This window comes from Miscanthus floridulus, chromosome 9, assembly GCF_019320115.1.
Source record: "Miscanthus floridulus cultivar M001 chromosome 9, ASM1932011v1, whole genome shotgun sequence".
Lineage (NCBI taxonomy): Eukaryota > Viridiplantae > Streptophyta > Magnoliopsida > Poales > Poaceae > Miscanthus > Miscanthus floridulus.
Window position 1 is genome coordinate 99,037,048 of NC_089588.1, and position 22,850 is coordinate 99,059,897.

Consider the following 22,850-nt stretch of genomic DNA (forward strand, 5'->3'; position numbering starts at 1 on the left):
TCAAATATCTTTTTTGTGTCTTTTGACGTCTCCAATAAATAAACACACTTATATAAATACCGTATTACCTATTTTCCACCCACTTTTTTTTTAACCTACCTCATGCCACGTGGTGCTCGCAAGGGTGGAAAACATTACCGACATGTATTATAGTTACTAGTCTTTAAAACCATTCCATTCTTTTGGCGTCTTTTGGCATCTTGGATAAATAAGCAAGCTTACATAACTATGCTATGTATTTTTTTCCACCCATGTTTTTTGGGTCTACCTCATGTCATGTGGAGCTCGCGCGAGTGAGATACATTCCCGGTATATATAGCAGTCCCAATGAAAAAAACTAGTAGTTTCTATAACATAGGATATCGCACCAAAAAAGTACTACTTTCCAACCCATGGTTTCTATGAGTAATAACTATTTTCTCTTTCTCTCTCCCAACTCTATCTTCTTCCTCTAATGGGAGTGCGACACGAGCTCCCTAGAAACTAGTAGTTTCTTCCCAATGGCGATTTCATGGTTTCTTGGTGCATTGGGTCAAGAGTAGACCTGGTTTCTTCATGAAGAAACCATTTCTATGATTTTTGCTCTCTTTCTTCATTAATTACGTTGCCATGTCAGCATTTTGCCTACGTGGCAAGTCATTTAATGAGGATAGAAACCATCATCAATGCACCATTGGGACTGCCCTTATAGAGCCATTCCGTCCTTTTGGCGCCTTTTATCGTTCCGACAAAGAAACACATCATGTACATGTAACTATATGTACATCTACACTTGTATATACATCCGAAACTAGTTCTACTCAGTATCATTGTAGCTGCAGCATAAAACACACCTCAGTATGTGTATCACGCACGTTGTTATTCCACTTTTGTGTATATATACGTGTAGTAGGCACAAATAGATGAATAGTAATACATTTTTTTTTTCAATTCCATCCTTCCCGTGCCGTGGTGTGCCCAAGAAAGAGGCTCCTCCCTTCTCCCTCTCCACCTCGCCATGCTCCTCCTCCGCGCCCTTGCCGTCGCTTCTTCCCTCCCCTCCCGCCCTCAAACTTCCCGAGCCGCGGTGCAGACACGCGCGCCGACGTCTATCCTCCCAGCGGCACTCCCCATGCCCTGCATCCTCCGCCTGCCGCCGCGTCCCCCACGCCACCGCGCCCGCGCCGAGCCGTCCATGCCCGCCCGGGCTTCTTCCTGATTTTCGTCCCGTGCACGCGCGCACGCCTCCGGCTCGCTCCTCCCGATTCCTTGCCCCGCCCGCGCCATGCCGCCGGTGCTCGGGCGCGGGGCCAAGCGCCGCCAGAAGGCGGCCGCCGCGGTGGGTGCCCCGCCCGGTGACTGGTGGGACGCCTTCTGCAGGCGGATGTCAGGTGCGTCTGCCTCCCCCGTCCGCCTCTGGCTGTCTGTCTGTAGCGCAGGCTGGTGGCCGTGCGTCTGTCTCCGTTTGGATTTGTTGCAGATTGCGTGCGCGGTGGTTGCTCCAGACCGTCGGGCGGCGATTGGTAGAACTGTGCCGCGTCAGGGCGGAATTGCGCCGGTAGGGTTTGTTATGACTTAGCAATTATGACTTGTAGGGTTTGTTATGCCTGATTTGCTGATTATTATGACTTTCTTAATTGGTGCACTCTGGCATCTTCGTAAAGATCATAAAGTTACCATATCAACGATGGAAATTATGTACATTGGAGTTTGATCTGTACCTGTTCGGCTGGTAGTTTCTGCGGCTGATAAACCGACTGATGTTGTTTTGTTATGAGAGAAAAACACTTTACCATGGCTGAGCGAACAGGGCAAATTGCTGTCAAGTTTAATAAAGCTAGCTAGAAGCCTAGAACGCTCTAGTGTTTTGCATCTGTGATTACTGTGGTCTCTTTTTAACTCATTGCATGAAAGCTCTTGCTTACCACTAACCAGTTATCGAAGTTATAAATTTATAACTACTCTTACGTTTCCTTCTTAGGAACTTTATCTTGTATCGATGATGCACAGAGATTTGAGTCTGTATTCAAAATGCCAAGAAGAGCCTTCGACTATGTCTGCAACCTGGTGAAAGATGAAATGATGGTGAGGTCCAGCAGCTATACCTTTCTTGATGGCACATTGTTGTGTTTAGAAGATCGAGTAGCCATTGCTCTGCGGAGGCTGAACTCTGGTGGGTCACTGGTGGCTGTAGGATCCTCTATTGGAGTGAACCACTCAACCGTGTCGCTGATTACTTGGCGATTCATTGAGGCTATGGAGGAGCGAGCGAGCCACCACTTGCGCTGGCCAGACTCTGGTGCAATGGAGAAGATCAAGTCCAAGTTTGAGAAGATCCATGGTCTGCCAAACTGCTGTGGCGTGTTGGTTTGATCTCCCAACCACAGTGGCCCAACGGCCACTTGGGCCTTGATCTCGTGCCCTGATCGGGGGCGCCCAGTCCATCTATGGCTGGCGGGCCCCCGTCACACTGCGCATTAAATAGAGGTGGGGGCCGGCGGCTCTCAGTATGAGGTTGGCCTGAGCCGTACGCCCCACCTGCAAACCCTACTCCGATCTAACAGATGGGCAAAGCCAGTGACGGGAAGCACCACCGCCGCCACGGCGCTGCGCCACCACGGTCTTCACCCCGGTCTCCACTGCGATGCTCTTCTTCTCCGACCGTCGCTGCCTAGCGCAGATCTTCACCGGCGAACCTATGATGGCCGGATCCGCCTCTTCAATGCCTACCGATGGTCAGTGCCTAACCCTAACTCTCCCTCTCCCTCTCTGTCCCTCTCCGTACACACCATTTCTACGAGAAACCCAATGAAACCCCACTGATCTACACCACGGATGATCCAAAGTAAATAACAATGGTACCGGAGCAGGTTGTTACCCTAGGTGTGGATCTAGATCTTGGGGTAGAAAGAGAAAGAAGTAGAATGATTCGAATTTGATTCGGATGAAAGAAACTCTAATCCAAACCCTAGATCGGGTTTTGGGATAGAGATGAAAACATGGTTTCAACTGGAAACCGAACCTCAAACCTGTGAAGACATCACGGGGAAGATAAACAGTGAAACCCTAAAAAGAAAAGAAACCCTAACCCTAACTATCCCCAATCGGTTGAATCCGAGAACAGAAAAAAGAAGCAAAACCGAAGGGGAGGAAGGGGAAGGGGTGGCCTACCCCGCCGCTGCGCAGCGTTGCTGTCACGCCGACGCGCGGGGAAAAGAAAGGGCCGAGCCGGGGGCACTGCTCGCCGGGCTCCGGCCAAAGAGGCACTGCAGCCAGGCCACTCGACGGCGGCGCGCTCACCCGCTGGGGAGCGCGCACGCCGGCGAGGGGGCCGGCGACGGCGCCGTTGCTCCACTGCTTCGCCTGCTCGTCGCTCGGTGCTGCGGTACTGGAGAGAGTAGAGAGAGCGGCGAAGAGAGAGAGAGAGGAGAGGAGAAAGTGAGCTAGGGTTTCTGAGGAGGCCGGCGTCGGTGGGTTTTTTATTCACCCGATCTCACCGCTTGTCGACAAAATATGGTCGGCAGTCTACCTAGGGGTATGCCCAAGGTAGTAGATTGTCGGCAGACAGATGCGTAAGCCACAAACAAGATGGTGACGCAAGACAGACACGAGGTTTTATCCAGGTTCGACCGCCGCGAAGGCGTAATACCTACGTCCTGCGTCTGATTGTATTGCTGTATGTCAATGAGAGATGTTTTTTAGAGGGGTCCCCTGCCCGCCTTATATAGTCCGGGGGGCAGGGTTACAGATCTGGAAACTAATCCTAGCCAGTTACAATTGCCATAGGTGGCCGGATAAGGATTCCTATTCTAACCGACCAGGATCTTGCTTGATCTCCAAATCTGCCTTGATTCCTTGCGCGGGATTCCGAGAAGGTTGGCCGGGCCGTGCGTCATCTTCTAGTGGATCAGACCCCCTGATCCAGGCCGGCCCAAGCCTAGCCATAAGGGTATAGGGGTTAATACCCCCACAGCTAGTCCCCGAGCACCATGTATTATGCTGCGACACACCGTTCGATCTCCTTCGACTAATGCGATCCGTCTTCATGTCATCTCCAACTGATTGAAACATTGACCAATCGAATGTGCCAGCATTCTGGTCAGAACAGAGAGCAATAGACCACGATTATAGCCGAAGATTCCGGTTGTCCGAAGAATGCATGGTGCTCTTAAAGAAAAAAGAAAAAGATTTCTTTCCTTATCAAGTGTGCCCACTTGTATTTCTAAAAAGAAATGTAAGTGACCCTTGGACAATAGTAATTCTAGCAATCAGTCAAAGCGTAGGGGTCGATAAGATAAACACATTCACCGCAAGGTGAAGTGTGCCCACTTAGTCCCCGAGCCTGGTAGTAGGTGACGTAGGCACGTGGTGCCAGGGTCTAAAAAGAATTTCCACTGAAGTCAAGAATCCAATCGTCGTACAAGCAATACGAGATGCACCGGCAGGTGCATCGTACCGATGTAGTCCCCGAGCTTGCTGGAAGGCGAAGTATAAGCCTTGTAGCAAGGTCCAAATAAATGCCTCTCGACTGTATGTGAGTACAAATCACATGTAGCCAAGGAGAGCGGTCTCCGAGCAGTGGTCGGAACAGTCCTCGAGCACGGTAGTGGTCGGAGCAGTCCCCAAGCACGGTAATGGTCTGAAAAGTCCTCTAGCATGGTAGTGGTCGGAGTAGTCCCCGAGTACGGTAGTCGTCTGGACAGTCCCCGAGCACGATAATGGTCTGGACCATCCCTGAGCACGGTAGTGGTCTGGGCAGTCCCCGAGCACGATAGTGGTCTGGACCATCCCTGAGCACGAGACGTGCGACGAAGAACCAAATGCCACTTGTACTATTATTTGGTGTATTTATTTATCTTCTTACTCTGTCAAGTCCAATCTGACATGTCTGGTAAAAAAAAGTAGACGGGTATAGCACATCATACTGCCTTCTTGTCCTTTCAAGCAAACAGTCACTTGGCACCTGTAAGGAGGTGCGTCAGTGTGGGCCCTCTCACACTGGTAACGAAGAGACGCATACACTAATAACGAAGAGGCACATATATTAGCATAGATATCGAGGTTGTGAAAACAACCGTCTGCGGCGTGTGCGCACGTCTCCCAAGAATCTCAGGCAGACGAAACGGCAGAACTCTTGGTTAAATATAGTATAGAATTGGTAAGTTACTTTTTACCGAACCCCATTACCATTCACTGCCACAGCCTTCTTCTTCCTCTTGCCAACCCTAATACCTCCAAAATCATCATCAATCACTCCTCCACCGTATCCACTTTCATCAGCAAGGCTGGATTCATGGCGAAAAGTGACGCCTAGAAGAAAACCGGAGTCATGGCGAAGGAGTGGTGGAAGTCAAGAAGCAACGAGCAGACCATCGAAGACCTCGTCATCATGGGAGTACTCCACAACAAGGAAATCGTAGGATGGCGCGCGCCGGAGGGCGAGGGGTACCCCGATCCACAACCAGGTGAGATTGTGGTTTTCGAAGATTTCTTCAAGCGGGGCTTTGGGGTTCCAGTGCACCCTTTCCTTTAGGGGCTCTGTCTGTATTATGAGATTGGGATTTGCAATCTGCATCCCAACTCGATTCTTCTTGTCTCCATCTTCATTCATCTTTGCAAAGCATATGGCGGCTTCTAGCCCCATTTCGACTTCTTTCGCCATCTTTTCTGTTTGCGGAAGAAAGGAAGCGGCGGCTCGAAGATAGCCGGAGGTGTGTACCTCAACCTTCGTGACGGGATGAAGGCCCAGTACCTACACTGCCCTTGGAACACGTCGCTTGACGACTGGTACAAGAAGTGGTTCTACATCCGCGAAGAGCCAAACATGATCACACTGTGCGACGTGGGGTTCATTCCAGAGAAGAGGACCAGCTGGTCGGAGAAGCCTGAGCACCTGGAACAGATCCCAGAACTACTTGGGATGATCCCATGGAAGAAACTGGACGGTCCGAGCGTGGTCGGGAACTTCATCAGCCGAAGGATCCAGCCCTGCCAGAGGAGGGTACATCCCGGCTACGAGTACCAAGGTAGCGCAGACCCAACGAGGACAAGGCAAGAGGCGCTTGACAAGATTGAAGTCAAAGCCAGAATTGGAGAGCTATTTAACTTAGCTAATCCCAATTATGTCAGATTGAGCGACATCGAGCACGCTTTCAAGCTCGCCCGACCTCCCCCAAAGGTAAATCATCCTACCTTGTACCCGTAGTTTTATGTTGTAACAGAAACTTACTGTGTTATCTCCTTTGTGTTTCCTAGATTAATGGTCGGGATAGAGCAACAGTGTTCGTGTCTCCACCCCCTGGTGTAGATTGGCCGCAAGTTGCTGGCCCAACCGCCCAGACCAGCGCCGGGATCGAAGACGTCGACTGGGCCGTGCTCAGAGTTGGGGAGGAGGCAGCGGCCAAAGCTGCTGGTAAGCGGCCGGCGGCCAGCAAGCGTCTTCAGGCGATCTTTACACTGTCGGACGATGACACAGAGGATGCAGACATCTTTCGACTTGTCCCTCGAAAGAGGAGGAGGCAACTGGAGTCGACAGAGCAAGGTGGCTCCTCCGTGCCGGTGGGACCCGCATCGCCGACCACTGCAGCGCAGAGGACAAGCGGCGAAGGGGTCGAGCACCAAGCCCCGGCGTCAGTGCTGGATGTAGAGGGAGACCAGGTGTCACCCGCACAGCATGTGGAGCAAGCACGACCGAAGAGGCGTGCCTTTGCCACATCATTCCGCGCTTCCAACATGTAAGTATTTGTAAATTTGATGTAAGCTTGCAATTTTTATTGACTATGGTTGCCTTCTGAACTTATCTTGGATGTACTAGGTCGGCGTCCACCGAAAATCTAGATCAACTAGTCGGGAGCAGCATGGCTCCGACAGCAATTGCAGAGAAGACCGCGCAATAGCCGTCCATGGAGGTACCCATAGCAGAAAATCCATCGGAGCCTCAGCCCACCAGCAGTCAGACAACAGTCCCCGAGTAGGGGGTCGAGGGAAGAGCCGAGCCAAACACAAATGCTCCGAGCACCAACCCTGCGGGGGGCGATACCTCAGCACCAAGGGTAACGGGTCAGACCGAGGAGCAGCGGACGGAGGCGAGAGCACAGAGCACGTTTGTTGATGCTGCAGCCCGTGATAAGGCCATAGTGATCGTAGAAGCTGCTAGCTCTGGACCAGCACCGATACCCGAAGAAGAGGCCGAAGAGGACGAAGTAGAAGAGGTCCTGGGCCGTCCACAGGACAGACGACAACATGTATATGTGTCGCGCTGGCAGAACGACCAATGGGTTGTTCATGAGGAAATCCCAGAGGTCGAAGAGACCATGAAAGTTGAACGGGCGGCGAAACGATTGGTGATGGAAGTCCATGTATGCTTTGCTTCACCACCTGATCTTGCTATCCAGTCAAACTGTTTTACTTAGCTTTTTACATGCAGGACTTAATGAAGACCGCAAGGTACCGAAAGAAGTGCTTCGACTAGATTGAGGGGATCACAGCAAGCAATAAAGAACTGACGGCCAAAGTGGAACACTTGCACCACCAACTTGAAGCCACCAACCATGAGAGGACGGAGCAAGAGGCGCAGAACCAGAACCTGGTTGTCCAGCTCAGTAACAAAGAGCAGGAAAGAACAAGTAAGTAGTCACTTTTTCACAATGAGTGCATGACAAGTGTTGTTGCGTTGTTGGTAGTAACAGCTGTAGTGCAGGCTTAGAAGCCGAAGTAGTCCGTCTCTGAGAGGAAAATAGTCATGCGGTCGTAGAGTGTGATCGCCTGAAGGAGGACAACAAGAAACTGGTGCACGACCAGTCGCAGCTCCGGGACCACACGACCAAGATGAAAGAGGAACTAAAAAGTAAGTGTTCCAGACCCCCTTGCTCACTTTTGTTGGCCGCCTTTTCTTGTCGTGGCATGACGTTTTATTGTCTTGTGCGATTTGCAGTTTTAAAAGTCAATGCCAAGAAGCATCTGGAAGTCATGATAAAAGAACGTGACGGCTGGAAGGCGCAGTTCCAAGAGATCACCAAGGATCGGGACGCATGGAAGAAATAGTGCTAGGAAGTGGCAACGGGCATTTTGCCAGTCCTCAACCTTATCGATCCAGCGCTTACAGAGGACGTGCCAAGGACGCCACAGCTCGGACTGGTCGATAGATGCCGAAAGGCATGGGGATGGTTCCAAGAGTTCGTGAAGGAGGCGGGTGAGTACACAGGCGTACATGTACTAAGCATGGTGCGTGCTCACTACCCCTTGATTGATCTCAAACGCCTAGAGGCTGGATACCCAAAGGAGGTAGATCCAGACAAGGCTGAGGAGCTTCAGATGACCCAGCTGGACTTGTCGGTAAAAATAATTGGCGACATTAACCTGTGTGGAGGCGGGACAGCACCTGTACAGGGTACGCCATCAACAAGTCAGCTGGAAGCGCCATTAGTTTTAAGCCAACCAGCAAAGCCTGCGGTCTCGACCAGCCAGGCATCGGTGGGGCCATCTTCTTCAGCTCGACCAGTACAAGAGTCCCCGAGACTCGAGCAGGATGTCAGGAGCAGCGAGCAGCAGGTGCCACGTGCCCCGACCAGCCAATAGGATAGGCTATAGCTGTAGAAGAAGATGTAGTTGTGTTATTGTAAACTTGTACCTTTTCAGGCAAACTTGTAATAACGTAACTGTATATCATCATAAGCTTGTTTGTTTTGTATAAAACATATTTAAGCTTGGAACTCATGTTGGTGTAACTAAGTGAGAACATGTTAGCGTTCTGTTTAGTTGTACCAGTTTAGTCGACACGTCATCCTGAAAGGTTTGTACGGCTCTGGTTTGCCATGTGGTCGCAGTGTGAGGTGCGTGACCTATGCACACGTAGACGCAGACAAGTCAAACCAGAGGGGACCTGCCGATCACCCGTAGCATAGAGAGCAGATCCCATGCACGCGTTGGGAGGAACCGGAGACAGGGCCTGCTCCGAAAACCCAGGAAGGAATGGTGGTCGGTTTTGACTGGTTGAGTTACAATAACCATAGACATTGAAGTGACACATTAGAGTGGTCAAAGAAATCATAATAGCTTTATTAAATTGAAAGTACAAAAGGAGTACATATCTTAGTAGTTAAGCATAGAAACGCCTAAGCTTGTCGATATGCCATGAATTGGGTATGTCTGTACCATCCAGGTGAGCTAACCTGTAAGACGTTGGTCATGTAACTTCCTTGATCGTGAAGGGCCCTTCCCATGGAGTTGTGAGTTTGTGGACACCAGCCTGATTCATCTTCCACTTCAGGACCAGGTCTCTGACCATGAAGAACCGCTCCTTAATGTTCTTGTTGTAGTACCTGCGCAAAACAACAAGGTATTTGGCTGTACGTACGCAAGAATCAAGCCGCTTCTCTTCTGCACTATTCACTTCTAGCTCCCGCATTTTTTTGACCTTGTCTTCGTCGAAGTTCTCTACCCATGCTGATCTGAAGGCTATATCTGTTGGGAGCACTGCCTCAGCACCGTAAACCATAAAGTATGGTGATACGCTGGTATTGCGACTGGGCTGGGTTCTGAGGCCCCAGACCACGGCTGGTAACTCTTTGAGCCATCTTCCGGGAGCTTTGTCATTTTCTCTATACATCCTCTTCTTCAGTGCGTCCAAGATCATACCATTTGCCCACTCGACCTGTCCATTAGCTCTAGGGTGCGCCACTGAGACATATTTTACTACTATGCTCCTTTCATCGCAGAAGTCCCAAAAAGCGTTCCCGGTGAACTGAGTACCCAGATCAGTGATGATGCTGTTGGGTATGCCGAAGCGGTGGATGACCTGGTCGATGAATGTGATAGCCTTTTCTGAGGATGCCTGTACCAGAGGCATGTACTCTATCCACTTAGAAAATTTGTCGATCAGCACAAAGACACATGTAAATTTCCCAGGAGCCGGTTTGAAGGGCCCGATCATATCCAGTCCCCAGCATGCGAAGGGCCAAGAGGCTGGTATTGTCTGGATCTCGTGTGCTGGTACGTGGATTCTCTTGGCGAAGACCTGACAACCCTCACAGTGGCGGACTAGCTTCTCTGCATCGGCTACCGCTGACGGCCAATAGAACCCTGCTCGGAAAGCATTGCCAACCAGCATTCTCGAGGCCGCGTGGTTGCCGTAGGAGCCAGAGTGGATTTGGTCCAGGAGATGTTCGCCATCCTCCTAGGTTATACACTTCATCAAGATTTCCTCCTTTGTGTTCTTGCGCCATAATTTGCCATCGACGAGCAGATACTGCTTACTGCGACGCATCAAGCGCTCGTTTTCTGTCCGATCAGTGTAACCGCTGCCATCTGTCAGGTACTTGATGAAAGGTACTCTCTAGTTGGGCTCATTAGTGGTCGGAGGTGGCTCGGTGGTGCTTGACGCCGGAACCGTAGCCACCAATAGCTGGTCTGGAGGCTTGTCGACCATGGGATCTTCCTCTTCGATGGAAGGCGTGAGCAGGTCTTGAACGAATACGCCATGTGGGACTTTGGCTCGGGATGATCCTAACTTTGACAGTGCATCTGCTGCTTGATTTTTGTCCCGGACCACGTGTGTGTACTCGATGCCGTAGAACCTGCCTTCCAGCTTTCTGATCGATTTGCAGTATGCATCCATCTTTTCGTTGGTCGTGTCCCAGTCCTTGTTGAGCTGGTTGATGACCAAAGCCGAGTCTCCGTAGACATAGAGACGTTTGACACTGAGCTCGACCACAATGCGCAAACCATGTAGGCATGCTTCGTACTCAGCGGCATTATTAGATGCTGGGAAATAAATCCTGAGGACGTACCGGAGCTGCTCCTTGGATGGTGACACGAAAAGGACTCCTGCTCCTGCGCCATCGATGTTGAGAGAGCCATCAAAGTACATCTTACAATACTCATTGGGCCCCTGAGAGGCAGGTGTGCTTAAGTCTGTCCACTCGACGATGAAATCGACGAGTGCCTGAGACTTGATTGTAGTACGGCTTGCAAATTCCAAAGAGAAAGGGCATAGCTCCATTGCCCATTTGACGATGCGCCCGTTTGCATCCTTGTTACAAATGATGTCTCCCAGAGGGTACTCGGTCATGACCACCACACGATATCCGTCGAAGTAATGTTTCAACTTTCGGGATGTTATCAGTATGGCATAGATCAGTTTCTGAATCTATGGGTACCTGGTCTTGGATTCATTGAGTACCTCACTGATGAAATAGATTGGTCGCTGTACCTTGTAGGTGTGGCCAGGCTCGTCGCGCTCGACCACCATGGCAGTGGAGACCACCCGATTAGTTGCCGCAATGTAAAGTAGGAGAGTTTCATCTTCTCTGGGAGCAGTGAGGACCGGAGGTGATGTAAGGTATTGTTTCAACTGTGTGAAGGCAGCGTCTGCTTCCTCCGACCACTCAAACTTCTCGGATGCTTTGAGCAGCTTGAAAAACGGTAGTCCTTTTTCTCCTAATCTTGATATGAAACGACTGAGAGCAGCCATGCATCCGGTAAGCTTATGGACATCCTTCACCTTTTTGGGCGGCTTCATGTCTAAGACAGCTTTGACTTTCTCCGGGTTAGGGCGTATGTCGTTGTAACTAACGATGTTGCCAAGCAGTATACCAGAAGGAACACCAAAGATGCACTTCTTTGGGTTTAATTTCCATTGGAATGTATTAAGGGCTGCAAAGGTGCGTTCTAGGTTGTCAACAAGGGTATGTGCTTCCTTGGTTTTGACAACTACATCATCAACATAAGCCTCGACGAGGTCGTCTTTTATCTCATCTTTGAGACAGGCCTGTATGGCGCGTTGGTAGGTAGCCCCGGCATTCTTGAGCCCGAACGACATGGTCGTGTAGCAGTAGGCGCTGAAAGGCGTGATAAAAGATGTCTTGATCTGATCGTCCTTTTTGAGAGCGATCTGGTGATAACCAGAGTAGCAATCGAGAAAGGAAAGCAACTTGCAACCGGCGGTTGAATCTATGACCTCGTCTATGCGAGGTAAGCCAAAGGGGTCCTTAGGGTAGTGTTTGTTGAGATCAGTGTAATCAATGCACATTCTCCATTCATTATTCTTTTTGCGTACAAGAACCGGGTTGGCTAACCAGTCCGGATGATACACTTCTTTGATAAATCCGGCTGCCAAAAGCCGTGTAACTTCTACCCTAATCGCCTCCTTCTTGTCGCGAGCGAACCGTCGTAGCTTCTGCTTGATAGGTTTGGCCTTGCCATTGACATTCAAGGAGTGCTCGATCAAGTTCTGAGGTACACCGGGCATGTCAGCAGGTTTCCATGTGAACACATCCATGTTGCTCCTCAAGAACCTGACAAGCGCGTCTTCCTATTTGGGATCCAGGTTGGCCCCAATAAGGGCCGTTTTGCTGGGATCACCGTCGACCAGCTGAATCACCTTGTGCTCCTTGGACTTGATGTTCTTGCGTGGAGCCTCGAGCTCTAGGATCTCTAGGTGGTCGGCTGAGGTCTTCTTGGCATCGAGCATGGTCTCAGCCATGCGAATAGAGAGGTCGTGAGCCTCTGCTATTTTGAAGCTGTCGTCCTCGCGGGTATAAGCTACGTATACGTTGCCCTTGAGAGTTAGAACTCCTTTCTCGGTAGGCATTTTGAGCACCAAATACCTGTAATGAGGTATGGCCATGAACTTGGTGAGCGATGGTCGACCAAGGATAGCATGGTAGGTGCCATCGAAGTCAGCGACCACGAAGTTGACATAGTCGGTGCGGAAGTGGTCCGGGGTCCCAAACTGCACAGGTAGCGTGATCTGCCCGAGAGGTGTAGAGCTCTGTCCGGGGAGAACGCCCCAGAACTGTGCCTCATATTGCTTGAGATCTGCCTGGGTTATCTTCAGGGCTGGTAGACTGTTCTTGAACAGTATATCGATGGAGCTGCCGCCGCCAATTAGCACTCTGTCGAACTGAACCTTGTTGATACAAGGATCGAGGACCAGGGGAAAACATCCTGGCTCAGGTATTGCAGCCCATTGGTCCTTTCTGCTGAAGAAGATCTCACAGTGAGACCAAGGAGGGAGCCGTGGATCGGTGATGAGGTTGTCGGTGTTAGCCACGTTCAAGCAGGCACGGGCGAACAACTTGCGTTCTCACTTGGTCTCGATGGAAACTTTGCCTCCAATGATGGTGTGCACGCGATCAGTTTGCTTGACGTACTTGTGATGGGGATCTGCGTCTTCATCGTCATTGTCCTCGTTACGCTGTTCCCCTGCGTCGTTAGGCTTGTCGGATGTATCCGGAGCCTGTTGACGTGTGTAGATAGACTTGAGAACGCGACAATTCTCCATGGTATGGTTTGACTTGGGATGGAGCTGGCAGAGCCCTTTCAATGCTTTGGCGTAGTCTTCTTCGTAGTTACGACGTCCGCCACCTTTTTTAACGGTGTTGACCTCGCCGTCGTCTTCCCGAGCACGCTTGCCCCTGTAATCGTCACAGTGGTTACACCGCTGATTATGTTGGTCGTGGTGGTTGCGGGAGTCGTTGCGCTGGTTGCGGTAGTCGTCGCAGTGTGGGGGGTGGTCGGAGTGTGGAACCCTTGTTGCTTCTTTGATAATTATCTTTTTAGCGTCGTCGGCGTCCGCATATTTCTTAGCAGTGGCTAGGAGCGCTGTGACTGATTCAGGTCTCTTGTGGAGGAGCTTGTCCCTTAAGGCATCGTGGAAGCGGAGGCCAGTGATGAAAGCCTCGATTGCCTCATTGTCGAAGATTGACGGGACCTTGATGCGCATCTCTGAGAAACGCCGGACGTACTCGCGCAGTGGCTCATCTTTCCGATCTCGAATCCACTGCAGATCATATTTGTTGCCCGGTTGCTCGCAAGTAGCAATGAAGTTATTGATGAAAGCTTGCTTGAGCTCCTGCCAAGAATCGAAGTAGTTCGCCGACAAGCTGACCAGCCATTGGTGGCCTGCATGGCCGATGGCGACTGGGAAGTAATTAGACATGACGTGCTCGTCAGCCATGGCTGATCTGCACGCGGTTTCGTAGAGCATAACCCATAATTCGGGGTTCTCCTTGCCGTCATACTTCTGAAGCTTCTCGAGCTTGAAGTTCTTGGGCCATATGACTTGACGAAGGTGAGAAGTAAACTGCTTCAAACCCGGAGGGCCGTGGGTAGTATCGTATTCCATACGGCGATGACTTTCGTGGGATGCACGATCGTGGGCTCTCTAGTTGATGCGATCGCGTAGATCGTGTTCTCCAAGGTAATGGCGGAGATCGTTATTGCCATCACGGCGATCCCGGTTGCCACCCTGGTTAACCTTGCGACCGCGGATATCACGACGATTGTCATGGTTGTCTCAGCGGTTGTCATCCCGGTAGTTGCGGCGGTTGTCGTCCCGACCACCATCATGGCCACCGTTTCCGCCTTGACGGTTGTCTGAGGGGTCATCATTGCGTGAGCCACGTTGGTTGAGTGGCTGTGAGCGACTTGAGTACTGGCGGCTGTGGCTTGACTCGACTGAGATGGATGGAGCCCGGGCTTGATTTACAATCTCTGCGGTCTGAGCCATAGCAGCCGTCAGATAAGCTTGTATATCATCGCGAACTGCCTGGGTTTCTGGGGTATTGGGTAGTCGTTGCATTGTCGCCATAGCAACAGCTACGTTGGCGCTTGGAGTCCTGAAGACATGTTTGTCCCCCACCCTGTCGAAGGCATTGTTAAGGTCGCGTGGCTGGACCCTTATGCGTCGTGCCTCCTCTTCTGCCTCGGCTTCGATCTGTCGGTGATTAAACCGGTCAATATTGCGTGCTTCATGTGCAAGCCTTTCTTGTTCTGTTTCGCCAACTGCCGGTGGTTCGTCATTACTGACAACATTGATCAAGTCCCCTCGCCTTGGTGGGAAAGACGGGAATTGTGGGAATCCCGGGGCGTGGTCTGGGATATCTAGATCGTATTCAACGCCTTCATCGTCATGATGCTGGAGCTCGGTGTGAACAGAGGCATTGGATGCGATGCCAGACGAAGAGCTGGAGCCACCCTCTTGAACTGTGTGGACGGATCCTTCTCGATAATCCTCAATCCAGACCATGTTGATGAAGTTGCGTAGGCCATAGGGCTGGGCCTGGTAGTTCTCCGTCGAGGCTTCATACTCGGAGAGCCGGAGACCCATCGCGAAGGCTGGCCGGCGACGAGCGGAGCGCCCTTCAGGAGTAGATGTGACCATGAGATCCGTACCGAGTCGTGCAGGACGACTGGCCCGAGCTGGTTGGGTAGATCTGTTGTGGGTAGCGGTTACCTGCTCATTAGGTTGACTTTGAATTGAACTTACCAGAGCTAGGGTTTCAGCAAGTTTGGTGCCGACCCGATCGATGGAGTCGAGCAGGTCGGTGTTGTCGATCTGCTTCCCTTTGTAGCGAGGAAGCGGACGACGGGTTGTCAGCGTGGCTGAAGACGATGCGGGTGTGGTCGGAGCCAGATCCATCGTGGTCGGAGCCAGATCCACCGTGGTCAGAGCCATAGCCAATGCAGGTGATGCAGTGGTTGACGCAGATTGAATCTGCGCCTCCTCCGTGGTCATGGCGATGAAGTCATCGGAGCCAGTGGTCTAGGTGATCTGGCCGACGGTGAACGTGAGGCCGTTCGGCGTAGCCATGGAGCCGGAGATGATGACCATCTTGTTCGCTTGGAGAGCAGTACGCACACCCCCTACCTGGCGCGCCACTGTCGATGAAATATGGTTGGCAGTCTACCTAGGGGTATGCCCAAGGTAGTAGATTGTCGGCAGACAGATGCGCAAGCCACAAATAAGATGGTGACACAAGACAGACACGAGGTTTTATCCAGGTTCGGCCGCCGCGAAGGCGTAATACCTACGTCATACGTCTGATTGTATTGCTGTATGTCAATGAGAGATGTTTTTTAGAGGGGTCCCCTGCCCGTCTTATATAGTCCGGGGGGCAGGGTTACAGATCTGGAAACTAATCCTAGCCAGTTACAATTGCCATAGGTGGCCGGATAAGGATTCTTATTCTAACTGATCAGGATCTTGCTTGATCTCCAAATCTGCCTTGATTCCTTGCGCGGGATTCCAAGCAGGTTGGTCGGGCCGCGCGTCATCTTCTAGTGGACCGGACCCCTTGATCCAGGCCGGCCCAAGCCTAGCCGTAAGGGTATAGGGGTTAATACCCCCACACCACTCGACCGTCGGATCTAAATGGATCGGCACGGACGGCCGAGATAGAGCGGGCCAACTCGCCGCCTAGGCAGGCGCGTGTGGCCGAACGACTTTGCCGGCCCAGGCCCAGGTTGCGGCCTGGGTGCGGCCTGCGCGCGCGCGGAGAGGTGGGCTGAGCCGGCTTTTTGCCGGTTTTGGGCCGAAACAATAAAGAATGAGCCTGTTTTCGCATTTTTCCTTTTCCAGAAAATTGAAAAATGGAAATTGGCTCAAAAGAAAATAGAAAAAAGTATTTATTTTTTCCCTGTGGATAAAATTCTAGAAAATGAGTTCTTTTTTCCGCTGTGAAGTTAAAGTTTATTATCTTCTCATTAAATTCGAACCAACGGGAGAATTTAATTTGAAGAGCAGTTGTAGTTATTCAGTAAATGATGAAAAGTTTATCCTCTAGTTAAAACTGGAACCAACGGGAAAATTTTAATTGGAGGAATAGTTGGTTGATAGTTAAAGTTAAATTATGGTATTGTTATTTTCTGACCAACGTTGATGATAACAATATTATAATTCTATGAGTTCTATGTTTAAAGTTTAAATCTCTGATGAATTTTGCATCAAAGTGACCAATTTTTCAGAGAAAAGTTAAAGATCAAGGAATGCTCTTAAACTAGAGAAATGTATTTTCATGTTTCCGCTGCAATGAAGTTGATTGTCTTCTAATTAAATTCGAACCAACGGGAGAATTTAATTTTGAGGAGCAGTTCTATGCTTTCAAGATTATTGAGGATCTATACATTAATTCCATTTCTGCCCAACGGTGATGTGGAATTAATGTAGAAGAATGATGTTTTATTCTATTTCTGCCCAACGGTGATATAGAATAGAACATAAAGATTTCAAAGTTTAATGAGCATTATTGTTGAATATTTTTTCAGACAAAAGACCTCCATGCTTTCATTCTTGAAGGCAGTAAGAGAAATGAGCTGGGTACTTGTGACTCAGTTGATGAAATGCCTAAGGGCAAGTTATGTATGAAAGAATGCCATTATTTAAGGGACTGTGTTCTCTTTAAAGAATGGCTTCAAAAGAAAAGAATTCTAGGATATTGATCCAAGAAAAGAGATAGATCAATGAGAGTCTTCATTGAGAAATGTCTTTTATGTACTCTCTGTGAAGAAGAATTTATTTTCAGTTTCACTTATGAGAGTTGTAAAAGTCATATACATGTTTAATTTGACCAACATTGGATTAAACATGTGTGTTAAAAGAATATTCGGATTTATTTCTAAATTTGATGATTGAACACGAGCCAATCCTGGCATTTATGTCCATTTAAGGGAATTATCTCGCATGATGGTAAAAGTTTGTGATAGTACCTGCATGACGAGAAAAGTTTGAGAAAATACCCACATGGCGGGGTAAAGTTGGCATAGTACTTATCCCGCATGGCGGGAGAAGGATGTGATGACTCATGTGCTCTAAGTGTATCCCGCACATGGAGAGAAGTTTGGGATAGCTCTTATGCTATCCTAGTATTGACTGTACACTCTGATTGTGTCATGGTCATTAAGTACTCAATGAGTTTAAGAACAAAAGAAAGTTACATGTGAACCAAAAGATAAGAATGATATGCAAGTGTGACTTGCAGAAGTATTGATAATAATAGACTATGTTAAGTTTTGAAGTGTAATGAGGAAAATGTACTCCCATGCGAATTTTGTTTGCATGATGTAATCATGTGGATGAAGTAAGTAATCAAAGTTTCCTCATTCACAAGAGTTCTAAATGTTTTGAAATTGTGGTAGAAAAGTTCATACCACATTTCGAGGGGGAGAAATGTAAGATTAATTAAGAAAGACAAATAAGAAAGATACTTCCCCGTACTTTAGATAATGCAATGCATACTATGCATTGAAGGTAAAATTGATCTATAAAAGATGAATGTGATCGTTGAGGGAGTAAGACAGTCATAATAACGATAGCCCTAAAGTAAAGAAATAGCTAAATTCTTGGACTTTTTACAGTTCCGATATGAAGATAGCATAGTCGGCTAGTATTCATACTGGACGAGTTCAGAGTTATCAAGGCGGTGCTAAACGCGCCATATGAGTTTTAGCAGATTAAATCCAAAATAAGAAATTTGAAGATACAACATCTTTATAGAAAATAGAGTAATCTGGGGGAGCATGGTATGTAGATACCTAAGGCTTGAATAGAAGTGGGATTACATATCCACTACAGTGTTTTAGAGCAACAAATTGCTTAATACATGTTGATGTTGTATGACATATACAACACCTGATGTTAGCTCTTAAAGAAGATGAATAAGTAAATAAGGATCTTGTGATACATGAGGCTATAGAACAATTGCTTTTTGGCAATGAAGAGTAACAATAGCCCCATATGAAAGAAGTGCCACGAGGCCCTAGAAGGTCTCAAAGAATAAGAAAGAAATTCAAATGGAGGATAATTCCACCTCATTTGAAAAGCCATGAGAGGCGTTCACTCGTCTAAATGGCAAGAAGCAAAGGAAGATGAAATGAAATCGATAAATACCAACGATGTTTGGGACTTAGAAGAAATTCCCAATGGAGCCAAAACAGTAGGCTGTAATGGGTCTACAAGATAAAGGTGACTCCAAAGGGAATATAGAAAGATATCCAAAGGGAATATTGAAAGCTATAAAGCGCCACTTGTGGTGAAATGATTTACACAAAGAGAAGGAATAGATTATAATCAGCATGCAAGGATTCTTTTAGAATCATAATGGTATTAGTGGCACATTACGATTTACAATTACATCAGAAAGATGTAAAGACACATTCCTCAACGGGGATTTGTATGGAAAAGTTTACATGGCATAACTCAAAAGGTTTTGTCGTGGAAGGAAAAGAATGTAAGGGATATTGCCTGAAGAAATCTATTTATGGATTAAAGCAAGCTTCAAGACATTGGTACTTGAAGTTTGATAGTACAATAAGAAAGTTTGGGTTTTAAAGAGAATATAGAGGATAATTGTATTTATGCAAAGTCTAAACATGGGAAATCAATTTCCCTAATCCTGCACGTGGATAGCACCTTGCTCGCTAGTAGTGGTGTTAATCTACTGTTGGAGAAGAAGCAGTTCTTGTCCTCAAGTTTCAATGAGAATAATCTTGGTAAAGCGTCATTCGTTCCAGGAATTGGAACTTACCGAGACAAAAGGAAAATGGGTATTAGAACTATCTCAAGTGTATACTTAGAGAAGATTCTAAAGAAATAAAGTATATATGTGAATAAACATGCGCCTGTTCCTATAGTCAAGGGTAATAGTTTTGGGAACTTTCAATGTTCCAAGAACCAATGTGAGATCGAAAGGACGTCCTATATGCTTCAGCTGTTGGAAGCTTAATGAATGCTTATAAGTAAGAACTTACCCTGACATAGTTCATGTATCCGGGATGTTTTGGCAGAAGTCCAGTCCAGATATAGATCACTGGAATGGAGTTGAGAATGTTTTGCAATTGTGCAAAGATTTATAGGCCTCATGGTGAGTAAGAAAGAATAAGTACTCTCAAATAGTTGTGGGTACAAATGTTAAATTTTGGCGAGATGTTTAGTGAAACCCACATAGTAGCTAACACTCGCAGTTGGAGTTTTATTGTGGAAAAGCTCCAAAGAAACAGTTGTGGTGTCATCAAAGATGCATACCCACAGTATAGCTTGTTATGAGGCTTAAGGACAGGCGAAATGGTTAAAAGAACTTACACCCGGAATTGATAATGGTATACAACAGCAATAATCATTCAAGTAGTTCGCTCCTATAACAACGGGTCCTATAACAACGGGTCAAGTGTGCTGCCAAACACATTGACGTTAAAGTTGTACGTTGTGAAGGAGAAAGTCCGGAATCATACTTAAAGTATTGAACATATAAGTAACAAGCAAGTGCTTGCGAATCCGCGTACAAAAGGCTTACCACCCAGTGTGTTTAGAGAACACACAGTCGACATGGGTTTATGGTATAGCCTATGATTTCCGGACAATAAAGGGCCCAAAGTTAAAGAATCTGTTTCAGAACAGAGACGTGTATTGTAGCTGTTAAATCTATCGGCGATTGACCGTGATGATGAAGCATGCTCTATGCACTAATCTGTGATGGAACAAATAAAAGTGAAAGAGATTAAAGTCAAAGTTTAAAGTTAAAGTATGAGTTGAGATCAAGGGGGAGAATGTTGGTTTGATCTCCCAACCACAGTGGCCCAACGGCCACTTGGGCCTTGACCTCGCGCCCTGATCGGGGGCGCCCAGTCCATCTATGGCTGGCGGGCCCCCGTCACACTGCGCATTAAATAGAGGTGGGGTCGGCGGCTCTCAGTACGAGGTTGGCCTAAGCCGTACGCCCCACCTGCAAACCCTACTCCGATCTAACAGAGGGGCGCAGCCAGTGACGGGATGCACCGCCGCCGCCACGGCGCTGCGCCACCACGGTCTTCACCCCGGTCTCCACTGCGATGCTCTTCTTCTCCGACCGTCGCTGCCTAGCGCAGATCTTCACCGGCGAACCTGTGATGGCCGGATCCGCCTCTTCAATGCCTACCGATGGTGAGTGCCTAACCCTAACTCTCCCTCTCCCTGTCTGTCCCTCTCCGTACACACCATTTCTACGAGAAACCAAATGAAACCCCACTGATCTACGCCACGGATGATCCAAAGTAAATAACATGGCGTTGTGGATACAACACACATCACAATGTGCCTTTCATCAGCTGAACCGAACTGCAAGGTCTGGCTTGATCAAGAGAAGAATTACAGCATGGTTTTGCAAGCTGTAGTTGATCTGGATATGAGGTTCACAGACATAGTGACTGGATGGCCTGGTAGCATGAAAGAGTCGAACATTTTGCACAGTTCCGGCCTTTTCAAGCTCAGGTGAGCGGCTGAATGGCAGCAAGCTGAAGGTATCAGATGGATCAGAGATTGGGATACTTGATCGGCGACTCAGGCTACCCCCCTCTTCCCTGGCTGCTCACACCACCAAAAGGACCTCACAGAGTCCAGTGCTGAGTTCAACAGCAGGCACTCTGCAGCGAGAACAGTAGCTCCAAGGACACTGGCCAAGTTCAAGGACACATGGAAGTTCCTGCAGGGGGAGATGTGGCGTCCGGACAAGCACAAGCTGCCCCGGATAATCCATGTCTGCTGCTTGTTGCACAATATAATCATAGACCTTCAGGAAACAACCATGGATGAGGCACGAACGACCATGACACTAATTATAGGCAGCAGGTGTGCTGGTTAGCCGATGAGAATGGAATCAAGCAGTCTGTTCGCTTGTTGGTTTCAGCCAGCCCAAACCAACCAGCTAACAGTGTTTTTCTCTCATAATAAACCAATACCAGCCAGCCCAAACCAGCCCAGAAACCAACCAGCGAACAGGCCCAAGGTGAGGGACAAACTGTCCGAACACCTGATCAGCAGGTGACCAAGAGGAGGAAAGCTTAGGAATGATCGAGAAGAGTGCTATTTCATCTGTTTCAGGCAGCTCTAAATCCTTTTTTATGTTCAGTTTTGCAGAGCTGTAAATGAGACAGGCGAGGGCATCGGATCATGCTTACTGTAACTCTCTTAAAAGCTCTAAATCCTATTTTATGTTCAGTTTTGCATCTGGCTCCTTTGGTTTATCATGTTTGCGCCTTGGTGGTCCTAAAAATTTCATGTTTATTTTTTTTTATAATTGCGATGATGAGTGTATTAGATGCACATCGATTTCTAATGTCAGATCTCTACTACTTTTCATCTCGAGCTTGATCTTCTTTGAAACTTCTAGAGATCTGTTAGTTTCTAGGAAAATTGTAGAAGGTGCAAGCGGTTTGCATATGCTCAAGAAACCCCCATGAAGTAGGATTAATTTAATTTTTGTTAATGACTCAATGGAGATTTCTAACCATAAAGCATTAACGTGGAGAGCTGTTTTTGGCCAAATACTAAGATAATAATACTAGTTGTAATTTATCAATATGTAGAGGGATGCTTTTTTTCCCTAATTAACATGGTAATTTCTAGACCTAACATCAGATAGCTACTTTAATCAAAGCATTTTAAATTGTTTATTATATACAAGTCTTGAATAGAGTGATAGGTTTATACTTCCCTAAAACGGTTACGTCCCAATAATGCCAAATTAAAAAGGAAAATATGTTAATTCCATTGCACATTTGCATGTTATTATCCACAGATGTCCCAAGAAAAAAGCAGAGCACCTTCAGGCACCTCTATATATTTCTTGGCGCTCATCTCTACATCTTCTGGAGTAGCATGATGATTGCTAGATCCATTCAGAGAATGGCCCACAGACCAGTTGCAAGCCCTGTAAATTGTAATGCATGGCCTCAGGCCCATTGTTAGAATGTGGTCCGCCAGACCAAAAATAATAATAATAATACCACTGTCTGTTCTCCATGCCACTCATATGGCTTGACATACGCTGCAGATCACGACAATATTAGCTTAGTTGGTTTTGGAACTTTCTTTATAGGTGGACCAAACTGATGTCCGAAGTTAATCTCGGGATTACCCGACATCACCTTCTAACACCAATTGCATCCCTACAATATACAGTACTTATTTATGAGATGAATACATTAAGACAAATTCAGTCTGCTACTTGTATATATACCTACTGTTGTCCATTTTATTTATAGGAAGAACAATACAAAATCATTTACAAATTTGAAGCAAACATGTGTGCTGTATATATAGAGCTAGCTAGGCTGCTCGT

At 48.0% G+C, this 22,850-nt stretch overlaps 1 pseudogene; it reads left to right on the forward strand.

Annotated features, from left to right (window-relative positions):
- Window positions 1-1,264: 1,264 nt before the first annotated feature.
- LOC136482456 (protein ALP1-like) lies at window positions 1,265-21,554 on the forward strand (annotated as a pseudogene).
- Window positions 21,555-22,850: the final 1,296 nt, after the last annotated feature.